Source organism: Cebus imitator, unplaced genomic scaffold, assembly GCF_001604975.1.
Source record: "Cebus imitator isolate Cc_AM_T3 unplaced genomic scaffold, Cebus_imitator-1.0 Scaffold1, whole genome shotgun sequence".
Taxonomy (NCBI): domain Eukaryota; kingdom Metazoa; phylum Chordata; class Mammalia; order Primates; family Cebidae; genus Cebus; species Cebus imitator.
In genome coordinates, this window is record NW_016107316.1 from 912,418 (window position 1) to 933,348 (window position 20,931).

Genomic DNA, 20,931 nt, shown 5'->3' on the forward strand with positions numbered 1-20,931 from the left:
GACACACTTGCACTTGCCATCTGCAGGGGACACTCAGGGAGCCAGCCTGCCAGAGGAAGGGTGAGGCATGTGGAGCATTTGGGGTGCTGCGGGCCAGCTGAGGTGGGGGTGTTCCACAGGTGAAATGTTCCAGGTGGCTGGTGAGTGACTTCCTAATAGACTTTACGTAGCACTCAGTAGAGTCCCTGACCTCTCTTCCCTGTTTCTGGCATCTCTCAGCTTCTCAGCTGTACTGATTACCTCAGTATTCCGGATGAGATGAGAAAGAAGTGAGCCTCGTGGGCACCAACCTGCATGGCTTGGGAAGTTGGGTGCTTACTTGGAAAAGAGGTGATGTGGGTAAAGTGAAACTGTTTTTCTTACCCTCTTCAATGCATCTATCCTCAAATTTTTTTGTTCGAACGGTGTGCTGGACCATCTCTGCTAGACTCACAGACTCTCACAAGGGTCCACGGGTAATTATCAAAATTGATGCTTCTGCAGGGAGATGATGGTAGAAAGCTTCTATTACACCATCTTGCAGTGAGAAACCTGGCTCCCATCATGTCATCCTCTTGTTCAATCATTCAGTTCCAGTATACAGGGATAGCAGTATCAGAATTATTACCCTACCCCTATGGGAAACAACTTTATCAACAAGAATACAATATTTATGTACAGTTCATTTTGCCTGTATTCATAGATACTCCACTTGTTCCCAAAGTTACTTAGGTCAGCACCTGTTTCCCCCGGCCCCTTCAGTGAGATTCCTTCATATACATGTATTATGGTTATATTATTTTTCTTACATTCTGTATTCCATCTTGTTAAACGGAATCTGTTAAATGATTTTAAATCTGTTAAAAATCTGTTAAATGATTTTTGCATACATCAAAGTCCATTTTTTGCATTGTACAACACTATGAGTTTTGACAAAGCCATAATATCATGTATCCATCATTACGGTATAATACAGGATATTTTCACTACCCTAAAAACATCCCTTGTGCTTCATCTTTTTAAATGCTCCCAACCCACTTGAATCCTTGACAACCACTGATCTCTTTACCAGAATATACAATGTACATAGAATCATATATCACTTTCTCAGACTGGTTTCTTTCATTTAGCAATATTCCTTTGAGATTCATTCACATCTTTGTATGGCATAACAATGCATTCCCTTTTGTTTCAGAATAGCATTTCATTGTATGAGTATGCTGTAATATGTTTACCTATTTACCCACTGGAAGTCATTGCTTGCTCCCAGTTTTAGATGAATCTGCCATAAACATTCATGTACATGTTTTTGGGTGGATATGAGTCTTCAAATCAGTTGGGTAAATACCCAAGAGTGTGATTAGTGGATCCCAGGGTAAGACTATGTTTAGTTTTGTAAGAAGCTGCCAAAATGTCTTCCAATGTGGCTGCAACATTTTGCATTCTCATCAGTGATGAATGAGCATTCTTGTTGATTCACATCCTCTTCAGCAAAATTTACTCTGGCTATTTAAACCAAATGTGATTTTATTACAGGATAGCAGAAAGCTCAGAGCATTAATCTCTGAGAGCACGAAATCCTAGGCCCTGTGGCTCACTGCCTGGAGCAATGCCCACTTGTGCCATAGAAACTGCTCTGGCAAAAGTGACAGCCACCATTGCTCGGTGTGAGGTCTGCACACAGGTGCTCTTCCACCACAGGCCTTGAAATCCACATGCTTTTGTGTCCACCCCTGCCAGGCATCCCACACCCCTGTGCATGATGGCCTACTTACGTCACCCACCTCCTCTGAGGCTGTCACTGGATGTATCTGAATCTATGTCCCAAGTTTGTAACTGTAGCCCAAAGGCACCTGTGAACAAGAGTCTTCTGGCTTCTGCCTTGCAAAGCTAGAACTCAGAAAGTGGGAAATTACTAAATTATCCAAATATAGGGATGGTGTTCAAAGATGCTCTACATCTTTGACACCTGTGCATTACAGACTATCACTGCAATGCATAATAGCAAAAACACTGGGATGCAACCTAAATGTTCAGTAAAAGGCCATGATCAAACAAGATGCAAACCAGCCGTGAGAAAAAATATCATGAAGCCAGAAAAAATTATGTTTTCCAAGGATTTCTACTGATTTTGAGATACAGTATACTCATCCTATGAGGTTACAGGGAATAAAAGCAGTATCCAATTCTGTATGCAGGTGATCCAATTTCAAAAACAAAATTCTATGTATGCATAAAATGAAGCCTGAAGAATATAACACGAAATACTGATGATGGGTTCCACTAAGTCGATTTTACTTTACTTCTTACTCATTTTTTAATTTTCAATTTTTCCACAATGTATTAATTAGGGGGAAAAAAGCATAATGTGGCCAGGCATGTGGCTCATACTTGTGGTCCCAGCAGTTCGGGAGGCTGAGGCAGGCAGATCACCTGAGGTGAGAAGTTTGAGACCAGCCTGGCCAACATAGCAAAACCCTGTCTCTACTAAAAATACAAAAAATTAGCTGGGCATGGTGGTGCACACCTGTAATCCCAGCTACTCAGGAGGCGGAAGCATGGGAATCACTTGAACATGGGAGGCAGAGGTTGCAGTGAGCCAAGATCGGGCCACTGCACTTCATCCTGGGTGACTGAGCAAAATTGTCTCAAAAAAAAAAAAAAAAAAAAGTGTTATCCTCTCTCTACCAAAAAGATTTTCATATACAAAAGATTTCATAGTCCAAAAGAAGATACCATTCCCTCATCGAAATATAATTTACTTAAATGTTCTCATAGATTTAAAAATCAATTATAACAGATTCTTTAAAGGAAAAAGAAGTTTTAGCATTCTTTATCAGCATATCTAATTGATTTGAATTTCTCCACACAGAAAGTTTGACTCAAGCTCTTACTTGCCAGATATAAGATATGGGTAAGCTGCTGTGACAAAAAGATTCTAAAAGACAGTGGCTTTAACGACTGGAAAGTTTATTTATTTCTCCAGTGATAGTCCAAAGGTGAGCAGTCCAGGATTCGCAGGGTGGCTCTGCAGTATGAGGTTATTCCATGACTTGGGTTCCATTTCTCTGGTGTCTCTGCCACCTCCTAGAGCACTGTCCTCATGGTATGGTTGAAGCTGACTCGCCTCCATTCACGTCCATGTTCTGACCTACAGAAAGGAGGAGAGAGAAACTTCAGGTCCCATCACTTTGTCTCTGAGAGGATGACTCAGAGACCATTCAGAGCACTCTTGTTCACATGTCGTCTGCTCAGGCTTAGTCACGTGGCCACACCTAGCTGCAAGAAGGCTGGGAATTTTTGGGTAGCCATGTTCCCTGCTAACACTCAGAGGTTCTATCCCTACATGCAAGAAAAGGAGAATGGGCCAGTGCAGTGGAGCACCCCTGCAGTCCCAGCTACTCAGGAGGCTGACGTGGGCGGCTCACTCGAGCCCAGGAGTTGGAAACCAAAATAGATGTGTCAGGGAAAAATAACAGAAAAGAGAGAAAGAGAGGTGGGGGAAGGAAGAAAGGAGGGAGGGAGGGAGGGAGGGAGGAACGAAGGAAGGAAGGAAGGAAGGAAGGAAGGAAGGAAGGAAGGAAGGAAGGAAGGGGGAAGGAAGGGTGCTGGGGAACAACTTGGTATCTCAGTTCTGAATATCCAGCTCCAGGGTGGGCCTCCAGCAGCCAAAGCTCTGACTCGCACCTGTCAACATCAGGGTCCCCTTTCCTACACCCCTGCTTCCTGTCCCCGCTCCCAACCTCAAAGAATCTACTTCACAAAACCATTCTCCTCCTAAATCCTTAATCTCCAGACTTTAAGTCTTTCCTTTCTTGGACATACAGTGAATTCCCTTTAGGGCACAGACCTTGGATGAATCATTTCCAGGGTGTCCAACTCAGTTCTGGAACATCCTCTTCTATTCTTTCCAACAGTAAAAACAAACAGTGGCTCTCCCTGCGAGGGAAAGGAGAGCTCAGGCTTCCAGAGGATGAGAGAAAGTGTTTCATTTCTTCCAGATGGGTCTAGAGCAACAAAAACAAATTGAAGATAAATATTAATAGATCTCTATCCTACATTAAATCACAAACACATCTCTATGTTATAAATGTGTTATGGGCTGAATTGCTCCCCTATCCCCCTACCCACCACCATTTATGTGTTGAAGTTCTAATCCCTGATACCTGACTAGGACCGTATTTGGAGACAGGGTCTTCACATAGATAATTAAGTTAAAATGAAGCCATTAGGGTGGGCTTAATCCAACATGCCTGGTGTTGTTTTACGAAGGGGGAATTAGGAAACAGACCCAGAGAGACCCCCACCTGAAGACAGGAAGAAAGCCACCTACAGGCTCAGGAGAGAGGCCTCGGAGACCAAGTCTGTGGTCACCCTGATCTCGGACTCAGCCTCCAGATGGTGACAGGATCGATTTCTGCTATGAATCTACCACATGGGATACATCTACTGTAAGCGCCCGGTCTATGGTACTTGGTTATAGCAGCCCTAGAAAACTATTACAATATGATTTCTGGGCATAATACAGACATTGTAGCAGGAGGCTTATAAATATTTGCTGATTTATAATTATTGATTATTAACAGAGGGATTTAGCTCAAGAACTAGGGGTAATGAATTGACTTCCTGCTAAAACTAGTCCAGGCAAGCTGAAGACCAAGGCCGAGGACAGAGCCTCACTGAAAAAGGCTCAGGGAGTGTGAGAAAATGTGGTCAAGGAAAGCATCTTTGTCACTGAGACTGTCTGATAATTACTCATGACAAGCAGCTGCTGTGAAATCTTTGTCATTCAATTTATTTCAATTCCTCTGGAAATAATCGTAAAACAGTCTCATTTTCCAAGAGAGAAAAAAATAGCAATCCAACATTTCAGGCCAATGATCTGCACGCTCTACCAAGAAAACAGGAAAGCACGCCTGGAGGTGGCCGGTGCGGAGATCAAGCTGATGACAGCCCGAGCAGCGGTGGCCTTGGACCTGACTGGCCTGGGCAACTGTCCGTGTTGAGAAGTTCTTCAGGCCATTTTGAACAATGCAGAGGAGTTAGATGACATGGGAGCTCCAAGGCTGACCCTAGCCAAGAAAAGCCCAAAGATTATTTCAATCCAGATGGTTCATATCTGCTCCTTTTCTGTCTGTCACCTCCTTTTAGTCACAGCAGCTGTGGGACATTTCTCTGGGAAGGCAGCAGCACCCTGTTTCACTGGAACATGGATTTGTGTGAGGTGAGAATGCTGTGTTCACAGCAAATGTGGCGAAAAACAGTGGTAGTGTGTTTTTCTTCCCCAAACTTCAGTTTCTCAGAAAGCTATTTATGAAAAAGACTTAAAACCTAATAGGAATGAGATGGGGTTATAGAAACACTTATATATTTGCACCTATACATATCCCTAGGACGAAAGCTAAGCTGTCAGAAAAACAAACAATGATAAACATGAAATGAATGTTAAGAATCCCCACGTTCCGTGACTTCCACTCTTTTTATTTTTATTTTTTATTTATTTATTTATTTTTGAGTCAGAGTTTCACTTATCACCCAGGCTGGAGTGCAATGGCATGATCTTGGCTCACTGCCGTCTCTGCCTCCTGGGTTCAAGGGATTCTCCTGCCTCAGCCTCCCAAGTAGCTGGGATTACAGGCACCTGCCTCCATGCCTGGCTAATTTTTGTATTTGTAGTAGAGACGGGGTCTTACCCTGTTGGCCAGGCTGGTCTCAAACTCCTGACCTCAGGTGATCTGCCTGCCTTGGCCTCACAAAGTGTTGGGATTACAGGCGTGAGCCACTGCACCGGGTCAGTTGATTTCCACTCCTAACCAGATTTGAATCACCTGGGAAATTTGAACTCTGCACCTGTTAGGGCTGCACTCTCTGAGATTCTGATTCAGTTGATCAAGAGAGGGGCACTCTGAGCTTTTAAAAGAAAACACATATTAAACCTCCCTCCAGATGACTTTAATGTCCAACTAGGTTCAAAATATTGATCTGTTTTACCCTCTATGCTTTGTGGATGAGGAAACTGAGGCCCAGGGAAGAGGAGTAAACTGTGAAAGGCCACGCAGCTAATTAGTGGCAAAGCCAAAAATAAAACTGGCGTTCTGCAGCACTGTAGACCTTCAGAAGTTTACTTAACTTCACCTGGTAACCTCAGTTGGCACACCTGTTTACTTACAGTTTTCGAAAATCAGGAACAAAATCTAGACACTTTTAACTAGTATTGATCTGACATTTGGAGTAACATTTGAATGGGTACTGATTTTACAGGTGGTCAGTTATTTAATGAAGATTTCCTGACATAACAACAACAAAAAAGGCTTCCTGATACAGGCCTTAAACAATGGTAGCACATGGGAACAATAGACACCGTGGGTTACTAGAAGGAGGGTGGGAGAGGCATGGTTTCAAACCTTCCTACTGGGTGCTGTGCACACTGGCTGCGTGCAATATAACCGCATAACAAACTGCACAGGCACCCCATGTCAAAAACAAAAGTTGAAATTGCAAAAATAATTAATTAATTAAAAACAACAAAAACTGGTGACAGCAGGTGCGGTGGCTCACACCTGTAATGCCAGCTCTTTAGGAGGCTGAGGCAGGTGGATTACCTGAGGTAAGAAGTTCGAGACCAGCCTGATTAACATATTGAAACCTCGTCTCTACTAAACACACAAAAATCAGCTAGGCATGGTGGTGGCCTGCTCAGAAGGCTGAGGCAGCAGAATCACTTGAAGGCGGGAGGGGCAGGTTGCAGTGACCCGAGACCGCACCATTGCACTCCAACCTGGGCGACAAGAGCAAAACTCCATCTCAAAAGCAAACAATGTGATGGCTTGGATAATAATTGCTTATATAATGAGAATACCCTACACTAGGTGATATGTTGTCCTTGTGAATTAATATGGAAATGGATACCTGCCATGTTTGCGGGCAGAAAAACAGGTTTAGAATTCCACCCACCCCTGACAACTATTCTCTGCCTGGAACACCTCTGTGATAACAGACTGACACCCCTGAATACAGGGGTTGGCACATCATGGGACTGGATCGGTCATGATGCCCTGTCCTTTGAGGTTGGTAATGGGGTCATCCTTCTCCCAAGAGTGAAAGCTCCATTTCTACATGAGTCGTTTCTCAGCTAGCCTGGTGTCCAGCAGTTGTCCATGCAGACTGGGTCCAGCTGAGCTGCCTGGAAACCTGAGCTGGTGGTCACAACTGAAAGCGTTATTTAGTAATATCCCCTCTGCCTTAAGGACTCAGTATCTGTGGGTGAAGTCTTCTTTCTCAGGTTTATCTACTGCCTGGCAGCCACAGCAGCTGTAGCTATTTGACATCTTGATGGCTGTCTCTGTCCTGTGCTTTTATCAAAAGAGGCTGAGCAGTGGCCTTCCCAAGGAAAAGGAGCCGGGGATGTGTTTTCAGAACAGAAACTAGAGCCTCGAATACTCCAGCTCCCTTTGACTATATGTTGAAGGAACAGAGCAAAGACATTTTGGTCCTGTTGGGGCCCAGAAAATGACACCCTCAGTAAAGGCCTAAGAAGCAGCATCAGATGCAGTCTCTCCCTGACCTTCTCCTGCCCTCCTGACCCTCCTCCCTCATTCTCTCCTGAGGCAAGTGATAGAAACCAGAATCCGTCTGCCCCTGGGTGGGCAAAAGCCCTTTCCCCCAAGACCAACCATAAAGTCCAAAAATATGACTGTAATCCCTACCCCTTTGCCTTTCTGTGTGATACTGGCCATAAAGAAATTAAGACCCTCGTTCCAGAAGGGCCCTTCCCCATACCAGAGAGATGCAGACAATGCCTCACAGAGAGGCCACGGAGAATCTGAACAAACAGGCCTCGCAGGCTCTCCCCACCCAGCCTATTATTGGCGTTAGACCGCAGCCTTCCTGTCCAATCCCCTTTCTACACGCCTGTCTATACTTCACTGAACTAACACATAAAAACAGATCATTTTCCCTGTATCTCTAGGTCGGTCATTCTGAAGGCTCAACATGTCACACAAAACTGTGATCAAATAAATGTGTGCTTTTCTCGTTAACCTGTCTTTGGAATTAGGTGTGTTGGGTACCCTTATGATGGGGAGGAAAGAAATTGCCCCTTTCTGCCCCTGCAGCCCCATCCCTCAGTTTAGAATGATCTGAATCCTTTAGGCTACACTTGCTCTGCTGCCCAAAAGGGATTTGATAGTGTTTAATACAATTTCTTGGAGGCTCTAGGATAGAACTGAGCTCCTGCACTAGATTCAACAGACCAAACCGAAATGGAGTTACTCACACTGAAGTTTCCCACTGAAACTTAGTTGTTTATCTGACTTTCAAAAAAATCAGGAGCCAGAGAAAGGTAATAGCCAAATCTCCAAACAAGCCAGTTTGAGTCAGCACGGTAAAGAAGTTCCCTCTGCCTTAATCTTTACAAGGAAAAATAACTTTGCAATTACCAATCCGCTTTTTGTTTTCTGTTTTCTTAGGCCTTTTCTGTCTCTAAAGCCAATCTCTGCTTGGCTCATCAAAACACTCTTATAGAATGAGGTGTTGTCCAATTCTAGAATTGCAAATAAATGCCAGATCTTAGAAAAGATTTTTAAGCCAGCTGGGAGCGTTGGTTCATGCCTGCAATCCCAGCACTTTGGTTACCTAAGGCAGACAGATCACTTGAGCCCAGGAATTCAAGACCAGCCTGGGTAACATGACGAAACCCCATCTCTAAACACACACACACACACACACACACACACACACACACATTAGCCAGGTGTGCTGCCACACACATGTAGTACCAGCTGCTTGGGACGCTGAGATGGGAGAATCACTTGAGCGCAGGAGGTTGAGATTGCAGTGAGCCATGATTGCGCCACTGCACTCCAGCCTGGCAACAGAGGGAGACCCTGTCTCAAATTTTTTAAAAAAAAGATTTTTTAACTGAATTTGTTCTAATTTTGTCTTTTGCCAATAGGGAAATGATTTGTACTAACGTATAGGAATGGCCTGCAACCTGAGGTCAGCTCTCTTAGTGATATGATAAGTTGTACAGAGAATTGACTTTTGATTAATCCAGCCGTAGTAAACAGTCCGTATGTGCTGGGGGTGTTTTGTACCAATCCCTTGCATCTGGTGAGGATGGAGACGTGTCAACAGTCCCCAAAGTCAGGTGCAGGTAGGGTGCAGAGGGATGAGAATTTAAATCATGGCCTCCCCATGAGAATGGCAAAGACAAGCTACTTTCCCCTGGTGAAGTCCTCAGGCTGGGCGTGATATTACTGGCTGGTTAGCCCTTGGGGTTCTCGGAATCTGTGTAGTTTCTGCCTTATATCATCACCTCTATGCAATTTTTTACCCTTTGCCATTACATTAAGTTTATAATCTCTTGTTACTGTGTCTGTCCATTAATCACATTGCTGTCCCTTTGGGATAACATGTCTGGAGGTTTAGACCACAGTGGGGCAAAGATTGAACTGTTTCATGCTGTTGGATCTCAGGTTAAGGATTTTTGCAGGAGAATTTTCCCTTCTGTCTGGCTGTTTAGGCCACATGCTGTAGACAATTTCTGTAGGCAGCCCATTTGAAATTCACAAGCACACAAGGAATGGGCCTCTTCACGCTCTTTTCCTTTCAGAAAGGCAGATGTTTACTGAATAAGCCGGCTGGCTCCACCAACCCTCACTCTATTAGCCTTGATGGCACCACAAAATGAAATTCACAGTACAGGCCAGCTCATGTGACCAGCAAGTTCAGAAGATGGCTGGACGGGTCTGACATGATGCATAGTTACACAGTCACCTCATTCCAGCACGGCTTTCAAAAGTTCTCCGACAGGAGGCTTTCCAAGGGTGATGAGTCCAATTTTCCACTTTGACGTGTTAAAAATTATCATGAGTGATACCGAAAATTATTCCACAGATAGTTTTGGGTTGTATGCCAACATAATTTCCTATGCATTAAATGAAATTGCTCTTATAGCATTGAAAGGCCTATATTTTTCCTGTGGAAAAAAATACATAAATTATTCCTCCCAACCCCGGCTGTATGGAACTCGTACTCCCTGGCAGTGTGACCCCAGCTAAGTCGATTCCTGAAAACAGTGCCACTTCATTTTTACCGTCATATTTCAGAAAATGGTGGTAAAAATGAAATGGTGCTGTTTTCATGAAGCCTAGAATCATTCAAAAGCTACCAGGCCCTAAACGCTGAAGTTGCATCTATAAACGGAGACATTAAAAGCCTAAATAAATGGCCATCTTGGGAGGATGTATGCCCTAATAGGCTAGGAACGTGTATCAACATCCCAGATAACTCAGCCACTATTATTAGGACGTAAAAAGAGTAGAGATAAAATAGCCAGTCTTCATAGACACACGCCCTGAGAGAGGCATTTGTGTGCGCTTCAGGTGATCAGTGGTGGGTGGAGAAGCACATGAAACTGGGTGGTGCTTACACGTTACTGAATTGTTGGTAGGCTATCGCTGGGACCCAGCCTGAGCAACATAGCAAGACCCCATCTGTACCAAAAACACAAAAAATTATCTGGGCATGATGGTGCACACCTGTGGTCCCAGCTACTTGGGAAGTGGAGGTGGAGGATCGCCTGGGTTTGGGAGGGTGAGGCTGCAGTGAGCCAAGAACATACCACCACACTCCAGCCTGGGTAACAGAGTGAGACCCTGTCTCGAAAAAAAAGAAAAAAAAAAGAATATTCCGGGGCTTATCTCCTCCCCATCAACCCCACTTTCTAGAGCAACTGACTTACCTTGCTAAGAATTAAGGTAAGGTATATGAAACACATAAATAAAAATCAAGTTCAGAAGGGATCTTGAGGCTGGGCAAGGTGCTCTTGCCTATAATCTCAACACTTTGGGAAGCCAAAGCAGGTAGATCACTTGAGGTCAGGAGTTCGAGACCAGCCTGGGCAACATGGTGAAATCCTGTCTCCACTAAAAATACAAAATTAGCCTGGCCTGGTGGTGTGGGCATGGTGGTGTGTGCCTGTAGTTCCAGCTGCTCAGGAGACTGAGGCAGGAGAATTGTTTGAACCTGGGAGGTAGAGGTTGCAGTGAGTGAGTTTACGCCACTGAACTCCAGCCTGGGCAACAGAGCAAAACTCTGTCCAAAAAAAAAAAAAAAAAAAAAAGAGGCAGGAGAACTTGATAAAAGGAAGTGATGAAACTCAGGCAAATTCAAAGATGGAGACTCATGGAGTCAGAAACATCAGCAAGTGAATGAGCACCAGGTCCACTTAAAGCAACTCCCATGGGAAGGGAATTCTTGGAAGAGCCAATAACATCTTAACAAAAAAGCACCACAGGAATTCAGTTAAATGATAAAAGGACTTTTGGAAATTAAAATGAAAGGATTTTCAAATTTAGAAAGTCCATCATCAAGCTACAAAGAAAATATTTGCCACATCCTCGATCATGGTCCGGTTCACTAGGCAGATGTAAAGTCTACTCTAAATACAGAGCAGAGGCCCGGCACAGTGGCTCATGCCTGTAACCCCAGCACTTTCAGAGGCTGAGGCAGGTGGATGACTCAACCACCAGCTGAGTCTAGCTAAGCCACTTCCACTCCCTGTATCTCCTATTCTTCACCCGCAGAATACACATGCTGGATTCTTATACTCCACTGCTGCTCTCATACTCTAGAATTCTGAGACTCCCAGGAGTCTTTGAGAGGTTTCACACAGCCAAGAAAATTGTTGCAACTATATGAAATACTGGCTTATCACCACCAGTGTCAGGGAGTCCTGATGTTCACATGGCCCTGCTCCTCTGCAGTTGCCGAGCTTTAAAAAGTTAAGGAGTGAATGCACAGATAAACTAGGAGGCAGACCTGTTCTGTGCTTCTCCAGAAATCAGAATTAAGATGAATGAGTGGATGCTAGGCATGGTGGCGCACACCTGTAATCTCAGGACTTTGGGAGGCCGAGGTGGGAGGATTGATTGAGCCCAGAAGTTCAAGACCAGCCTGGGCAACATGGCAAAACCCCTTCTCTACAAAAAATACAAAAATTTGCCAGATGTGGTGATGCCTGCCTGTGGTCCTAGATACTCAGGAGGCTGAGGTGGGAGGATTGCTTGAGGCTGGGAGGTGGTGGTTGCAGCGAGCCAAAATCATGCCACTGCACTCCAGCCTGGGAGACAGAGGGAGACCCTGTCTAAAAAAAAAAAAAATAAGAGATGAATGAATGAAAATTATCAGGAAGAAGACTTCAACTCATCATGAGAAAATATACTTTGAACACTACTGAAAATATCAGCAATTATGTACTGCATATTACTTTGGACCTATTACTATGCTAATCACATTTATACATATTTATTCCTCATAACCAACGAATAAATCAGATACTATTCCTATTTTAATATATCAGGAGATGGAGGCTCAGAGAGGTCAATTTACTTGCCCAAAATTATGTAGCTAATAAGCGGCAAAACTAGAATTCAATAGTGCTTACAAACTTTAAAAATCTTTGTTCTAGACCACCATGCTATGTTGCCTCTATAAAGCCACACCAAATATCCAGGATTAATTGGGATTCTTAAATCTCCTCATTGATGTTGTTCATCAGCCGTAGAAAATTTCAGCCAATGCCTCTTTTTAAAAATGTTTTTAAAACAAGCTCTGGCAAGTTGTATTAAAGAAAATTTTGCATAGTATGCTTCTCACCAGTCTATTCTGGCATGCTTCTAATATTATCAGAATCACCTGGATCAATGAGAGCCAGTGTGCATATTCTGTAGTATTTTCCTCATGGTGTGCCCAATTTAATGTTATTGTCACTGCAGTGATGGACGCCAGTCTTGGCCAACATTTCATAGCATTCTGTTTTGGATTTCCTCAAAGCTGGGAAGCTGTTAGAGAGGATGACCAATTTCACTTTGCCTTGTCTGATAGACTTCAGAATCTGCTTGTACCCCAGCATGTACTTTCTACTTTTCATAATTAGAGTTGGTTAACTCCAGTGACTTTTTCTTCTCCTTTGTGGCTACCATCCTCCTGCCTAGGTGTCGGATGGCCCCCAACCAACAGCAGCAACTAAGTTGGAAGAAAGTGAGAAAGGCACCAATACCACTTGAGATATTATCTTTTTCCATCCACTCTTTTCCTTCTTGACTCTGATTAAATTTAAATTAGACTTTATCACTTTAGCCTCTCTAACTTACTGCATATCTTTTTGTCTCTCTTTGCTGCATCCTGGACTTCTTCTGATTTAACTTCCAGGTCATCAATTCTCTCTTCAGCTGTGTTGAATTAGCTATTGAACCCAGCCACTGAGTTTTAAACGTCAGCTATAGTGTTTTTAATCTCTAGATGTAGTATTTAGTTATTTTTTAAAATCTAATTGTAGTTTTATCTTTTCAGAGATATCTTTAAGCTAATCTTTACTTTTTTAAACATAATAAATGTATTAGTTTCCTATTACTCCTATAGCAAGTGACTACAAACTTAGTGGCTTAAAACAACACAAATTTATTATCTTCAAGTTCTGGAGGTCAGGATTTTGAAACCAGTTTCACTGGGCTAAAATCAAAGTATTGAAGACCTTGCTTTCTTCTGGAGGGTCTAGGGGAGAATCCATTTTCTTTCCTTTTATAGCTTCCTGAAGCCAAATACATGCCAAGGCTTGTGACCCCTTCCTCCATTTAAAAAGTCAGAAGTGTAAGCTCTTTTCTCCTCTCTGACTTTTGCTTACATGCTTACATTTTTTTCTCTCTGACACTGATCCTCTTGCTTCCCTCTTATAGAATCCTTGTGATTACATTAGGCCCACTTGGATAATCCAGAATAATCTCCCTAATCTCAAAATTACTACTTTTGCCATATCCACAAAGTTCCTTTTACCATATGAAGTAACATTTTCACAGGTTCCAGAGACTAGGATGTGGACATCTTTGAGGAACTATGATTCAAACCACTGTTGATATTCACTCAGGGTGAATGGCAAAATATTAAAGATATATTAGGAAAAGTTATAGATTAGTCTCAAACCTTTTGGAAGGCCAAAAGGTTTTATTGAGGCAGGCTGAATGTGGCAGGCCAGTCCATTAAGTTAGGGAGAAGATAGGGATGATAAGAGGCTTTCCCAGTTTGTCTGTTTACCCCACATCCCTTTGTCTCTACTTCGTTTACTCATGTAAACTTTGTGCTGGATGGTCCTCTCAGGGGGAGATCAGAGGGCAATTACCTGTTAATAGTGTTTATACTCTGGGCCCAGAACCGGAAGCTTTTATTATTCATATAACCACTCTTTTAACCATGTTAATTACCCACAAGTGTGTTAACTTAGAACCTCTTATAAAATCTTGACAAAATAAATGTGTGGATGGACAGAGGGTCTTGGCTGATTGATTGCATCTCTGAAAAAAGCCAATGGCCGTCCCCAGCCCACTTGTATCACTGTAGTGGTGTAAGAGCGCATTCATTCTTCCGTCATTGAGTTGGAGTCTGCAGGCCAGACTTCCACAGGTGATGGGCAATGTCTCAGCCCACTACAGTAAGCACAGTCATTTTACAGTCCATGTTTAATCATTTCAAGATCTAAAAGTGTTCCCATATTTGTTTCTGTTGTCTGTTTTTCAGATGGTTCTCACACATGTTGCTTGCTTTGTTATGTACTGGGTTTAAAAAAAAATGGTGCCCAATAATAATTTACCTAGCATTTTTAGTTGTTTTTATTAGGAGTGTTTGGGCTGAAAAATAGCCCACTATAACCAGAATTAAAATTCAAGTCTCCCAACAATAATGAGCAATGTGTTGCCCACTGACAGTATGGCAGTCACTGTCCTGATGGTGTTATATACATTCCATTTAGGAAAAAGCCATGGAAGGGACTGTATCCCTGAGTACTAAGTTCCCAAACCCAGGACAATTCAAGTAGGGATAACAAGAGCTGAAAGGAACATCATGTTTGCTGGGGAAGAAACATTTCAAATTCGATGTTTAAAAATGATAATGGGTCTGTGCAAATACCCTTATAATTATTACTAAAGAGTTTCATGCCCTTCACACATTCCTTTAGCCGCTTATTATTCAGCAGGCATTTTATCGAACACCAATGATGTATCCATTACTCTGCAGGGGACTAAAAATACAAGATGAAAATAATCTCTGACCTTGAAATCACCAATTACTTGGGAAAACAGACACTATTATGATACCACGTGGTGGCCTGAGTGCTGCGACAAAGGCAAGTGTAGAGGAGGAAGCGGCTCACCCAGGCTTAGGGCAGGCTTGGTGAAGACAGTGATGCCTGAGCTGGATCTGAAATCATGGTAACAGTTGTCTGGGTAAAGGCTGGGAGGGCAGGCAGGGCTATCAGGTGGAGGGAACACTGTTAGCAAACACCCAATGTTTAGTAACAATACATACATACGTGGGTTGGGAGCCCAGTTACAAGGCAGCTGCAGCAAGTGCTGCACTTAGATGTGGCCAAACAGAACCGCTGTGTGAGCCTTTAGGGGATCCATGATTTGCAGTGCCTTCCTTAAAGTTTTCAGTCCCCCCAGCACATGGGATTGATTGGGATATGCAGAGCTAACCAAGAAGAATGCCCCAAGCCTGGACCAGGAATAGTGTGGACCCTGTCCCCATTTCTTCCCTTCAAATTGCTCTTCCACCCTCCAGCCTGAATGTAAGGTTGACCAGATGCCCTGTGGAGCTCCAAGACTCATATCAAAGGTGTTGTCCCCCTGGGCCCAAGTTCTAGGACAACAGCACAACAAGTAGACAGCTCTAACTGGTCAGCACGGTGTTTCATGGGATCCTGAGATGGGTGACCAGAACGGTGCTGTGCCAATTTGATTGATTCACACTTGCATTGGACATAGGACAAGTTCATGTGTCTGAACTACTAAGCACCTGGCAGGCCTTTGTGCTTGAACCACATCTGTATGCCCATGGGTTGGCTCATGCCTTTCTATGTTCCAACTGCATAGAACCTGTTGGCCTCTGGTCCACAGCATCAAGGATGGCAGCAGGTAGTGGTGTTCTTTACCTGTGCACCTGCTGCGGCTGGCAGCCAGGGCAGACACTCCATCCTTTCTGCAGGCCTGTGCCACATGTAGGGCAGTCCTCTAGGGAGAACAGCACCTGTCTCCCCCAAGGGTTTTCAAAGCCTTTGCTCCACACTGTCAGCAGCCCTTCTGATCAATTTCCTCTTTTGTCTCCATTTTCAGAATGATGTCCTCTCTTGCCTCTGATCATGTGGTGATATTTTGTTTTCATAGGTTGGTCTTAAGCTATGCCAGATGAAGAATGGACCTTCTTTGGGTGAATAGAATCACTCTTTGCCCTTTGCCTAGCCTCCCCACTAGTGATGGCTTGTGAAAGGAAAGGGTGAGGTCAGCATTGAAAAAGACCACATTCTAGGAATGCGGCAGTCATGGTGTCAGGTGATCAAGAGAAGACATGGCTGCAAAATGTATTGCACCATAAAACCTTAGACAGTAAATTTAAGATAACTGGAAAACATTTTCCTGCACACTCTGGGTGAGACTTGCATTTGTGGTCATCATAAACGAATTACGGTGACAGCCTTTAGGGAGCCATTGGAAGCCAATATTCACCAGGGCTATGATGGAGGATGCATTGTCCTAGTAATGATGCACTGAGCATGAAACAAATGACATCAGGGAACTCCAGAGGCAAGTTGATTTATAGTTTCAATACTAACAGGTCCCAAAGAGCCATAATGTTGAGAGCAATAACAGTGTTGCTACTTTTTCCTCATGATGAGATGTGAAACTAGCCAGCCAAGGCACATCTGGCAATAAAGAACGTGACACGATGGCTCCTGGACCTGAGCAGGAAGAGACAGTGCCCAGACACTACAAAGGCTCTTCATATGCCCTAACTGCAGGATTCACAAAGACAAGCCTCTCTTTTCTAACAATGATTCTAAATCTTTGTTGATAAATCACTAAAAGTTATATGGCCCATAAATCTTATAACACATGTTTAATCAAGCTGTTTATAAACAGGGCCCTGCAGAATATGTTTGAGATCTAGATGGGTCCAGTTCAGAAGAATGAAACTTTTTTTAAAGACAGGTTCTTGCTCTGTTGCCCAGGCAGAAGTGCAGTGGCACAATCGTGGCTCACTGCAGCCTCCACCTCGCAGGCCCAAGCAATCCTCCCACCTCAGCCTCCCAAGTAGCTGGGCCTACAGGCATGAGCTACTGCATCTGGATAGCTTTTCTAAACTTATTTTTTGTAGAGATGGGGTCTCACTATGATGCCCAGGCTGGTCTCAAACTCCTGGGCTCAAGCAATCCAACAGTTGCTGAGACAAAGTGCACGGAAGTGTACTGACCACGGCTGTAGCTGTATTCTATTCCCCTCCTGACCAACAAGAGATTTCAGGCTAAGTGGATAACAATGAAATGCTAGGCATTGCATTATGCAATTTCACTCCCTGGGATTGGTTACCCAGCTAAGGGAATGAATGAACTTCTAATGTGTGAGAACTCAACACAGTGACACGACATCCATATTTCAGTAAATATGTTGAGTAAAAACTCAGAAAGAACTCTAACTAGGATATGAAAGAAAAACAAAAGTAATCTCAGTATTTTGTTCGAAAATACCCAGGAGTTCAAATGTTTTATCCCTTATGATGTCAGGTGCAGCTAAAAAGCTCCTTCCTCTGGGTAACGAGGCTTTTGGAAGGAGGCCTGTGCCTTTCCACCCCTTCTTTTTCTTCTCAGCTATTAGGTTCTCTACAAAAGAATCTAATTTTAGTTCTATTTCTGGCTATGCTACAGTATATCCATGTTTAAAAGCCTTACTTATTTTAGGTAAAACTAACAATCCCACATTAAATAAAGTAGACTTTACAACTGCGGATATACTTAAAAGTCAGGTGCACATAGTTACTGTTAATATGAAAAGAATTAACTATCTATATTAGAAAATTCTCCAGCCTCTATATCCTCTTACAATGGAGGTGGAGTAGAAATTAATATAAATAAAAATGTGAACAATTTATCCAGAAGATTCACCTTTCAACTCACTGACCTTAGACTTTAACTACAATGTCTGCATAAATATTAGCTGTGTTATCTAATCAGCTAATCATGCTGGAAGTGACTCGGTATGGGACAGTAAGATGTACATCAAAGATGAACAAGAAACCAGGGCCCCTCTAAAGATTGTTTTCTTTTAAAACAAAACAAAAAATAATAACATTTGGCCAGGCACAGTGGCTCATGCCTGTAATCCCAGAACTTTGGAAGGCCAAGGGGTCACAGGTCACTTGAGCCCAGGAGTTTAAGATTAGCCTGGGCAACATGGTGAAACCTTGTTTTTGCAAAAATACAAAAATTAGCCAGCCATAGTGGTATGCGCCTGTGGTCCCAGCTACTTGGGAGGCTGAGGTCAGGGAATCGCTTGAGCCCAGGAGGCAGAGGTTGCAGTGAGGTGAGATTGTACCACTGCATTCCAGCCTGGGTGATAGAGACCCTGTAAATAAGTAAGTAAATAAATACAAACAACATAATAACATTAAAGTAAAATTTTAGTCAGTAGTCGTAACCTCACTATTCTAATACCGTAACGATTTTCCCCATTGTATATGTCTTCGGTTTTCTGCCATGTATGAACATTTCCGTGTGGTTGCCATCATACCATGCTTATAAGTTTACAGTTTGCCTTCAAAATTTTCTATCATAAGATACTTAAAATAACTCACACTCTTAAAAATGATCATTTTTTTAAAAGGCTGTGTGGTGATAAACTGTCTGTTTTTTTAAGACATTCTCTTTTGCCTGGATATTTTAGTTACATCTGCGCTCAGGAACCAGCTGTGATTAACTCTTGCTGACTGGTTTCATTAAGATTCAAGAACTGCTGATTCACATCCAAAAGTACATTCACCGTGATCAAATCCACGGGACAGAAGTCTGTTGATGTGCTAATTAATAAGACACATAGCTGTTTTTTTCAGCTGCTTCATCTCTGAGTACTTTTCCAAACATTCCTTTCGGGAACTAATGTGTCCTTTAATTTTTTGTTCTTTGTGCGGCTTAATGAGGTCTTAGTTACAATCTGATTCAAGGGAGCCATGCCACACAATGCTGTTCTATAAACACAGTAATTTGATAGGTGATTAGTGGCTGGGCAACCCTGGCCACAGGCCCAGGTCAGCTGCATGTCCTTCTCCCTCTTGGGGCCTTGATGGAGCCAACAAATCTAAACAGTTTTCTGATGTGGTGATTGGACTATTTAGAGTGTATTTTCGTCTTTAGTGGGGGTAGGTACACTAACCTACTTGGGATTCCGAAGTATACTCATAGGAATTGAGAATTAGGAGAAGTTAATACCCTTGATCTTTTGCAAAATATAAAGTTGAGAGTGAAGACTATCTATGATAACTCACAGCAAATGCTATTTAAATCCAGCATTCCGTTCAAGCCCAGCTAATAAGCAGCCCTGTGACGTATGATATGTGACAGAAAACCTGTCTTGTCTGGATTCATTTTAATCCCAGTTCTGCCACTTTCTAAATGACCTTAGCACCTAATAACGTGGAACATTTATCAAGCCTGTAGTATGGGCCAGTCACTGAACAAAGTGCTTACTTATGAAATATATTTAATTCTCACATCCTACAAAGTAGAGACTATTATAATCCCCATTCTACCAAAAAAAAAAAAAAGGAGGCCTAGAAAAATTATATAATTTGTCCACCATTATGAAGCTATAAATGACAAGGTCAAAAATTTTAACTTTAAATTAAAATATAACATGTATACAGAAAAAATGTGCATACCTTAAGTGTACAGTTTGGTGACTTGTTACAAAGTGAATACACTCATGTAACCACTCATGTAGCCCCAGAAGCTGTGCTCCTGGTGCTTTCAACAACTACCCATCACTCATCCCCAAAGGTAACCATTGTCCTGACTTCTAACACCACATCTTGGTTTTGCCAATTTTTGAGCTTTCGTGCAAGTGAGAATCATACAAAATATGGCCTTTTGTGTCCGGCTTCTTCCACTTAAGGAATTGATTCTTATGTGTGGTGTAAGGTAATGACCCAGTTTCGCTGTATTTTCTCCATTGCCGTTTGTTGAAAAGCCATCCTGTCCCCACTGCTCTGCTATGGTGCTTTTGTCACTAATCAAGTGTGCCTGTATGTGTGTCTTCCGGACATTCTGCTTTGTTCTGATCATCTATTTGCCTCTGCTGTGTCAATACCACCCGCAAATCTTTCCAAAGTCTTCGTATCCAGTTGAGAAATCCTTTCAATTTTGCTCTTCTTCAAAAATTGCTTGGTTATTTGAGCCCTTTTGCATTATCATATAACTTTTAGAACCAGCCTTTCAATTTTTGCAAAATACCAACTGGGTTTTTATTGAGATTGCATTGCACTGGAATAGATCAATTTGAGAACTGGCCTCTTGAGATAATTGAACTTTTAGTCCACAAACATTTCTCCATTTATTTAGATCTTCTCTTATATTTTTATTATCTACTTATTTAGAGACAGTCTTACTCTGTTGCCCAGGCTGGAGTACAGTGGCACTGTCTCAGCTCACTGCAACCTCCACCTCCTGGGTTCAAGAGATTCTCGTCCCTCAGCACCCCCAAGTAGCTAGGATTACAGGCATTCACCGCCACGCCCAGCTAATTTTTGTATTTTTAGTAGAAACAGGGTTTGCCCATGTCGGCCGGTCGGGTCTCGAATTCCCGACCTCAAGTGATCCTCCCGCCTTGGCCTCCCAAAGTGCTGGGATCACAGGCATGAGCCACCATGCAGGCCTTGTTTCATGTTTTTAATAATGTTTTGTCGTTTTCAGCATAGAATTCTTAAAGGTGTTTGTTAGATTGAAATCTAACAAAATTATTTGTTTTGTTAGATTTGATGTTTATATCTTTTAAAATATTATTTATAAATGTAGTTTTATACAACTGATTTTTGTTAATTGGCTGTTTCCCACAACTTTGCTAAATTAGGTTT

General features: G+C 42.7%; 1 long non-coding RNA gene and 1 pseudogene across 1 annotated transcript; both read right to left on the reverse strand.

The window, feature by feature from the left end:
- Positions 1 to 2,965: 2,965 nt before the first annotated feature.
- On the reverse strand, positions 2,966 to 5,160 carry LOC108301827. The gene is made up of 4 exons (XR_001824085.2): positions 4,875 to 5,160; positions 4,313 to 4,467; positions 3,830 to 3,986; positions 2,966 to 3,130 (listed from the first exon to the last, which is right to left on the reverse strand). It is a non-coding gene; the product is annotated as an uncharacterized LOC108301827 (long non-coding RNA).
- Positions 5,161 to 12,607: 7,447 nt separating this feature from the next.
- On the reverse strand, positions 12,608 to 12,965 carry LOC108301453 (annotated as a pseudogene).
- Between the last annotated feature and the right edge of the window lie 7,966 nt (positions 12,966 to 20,931).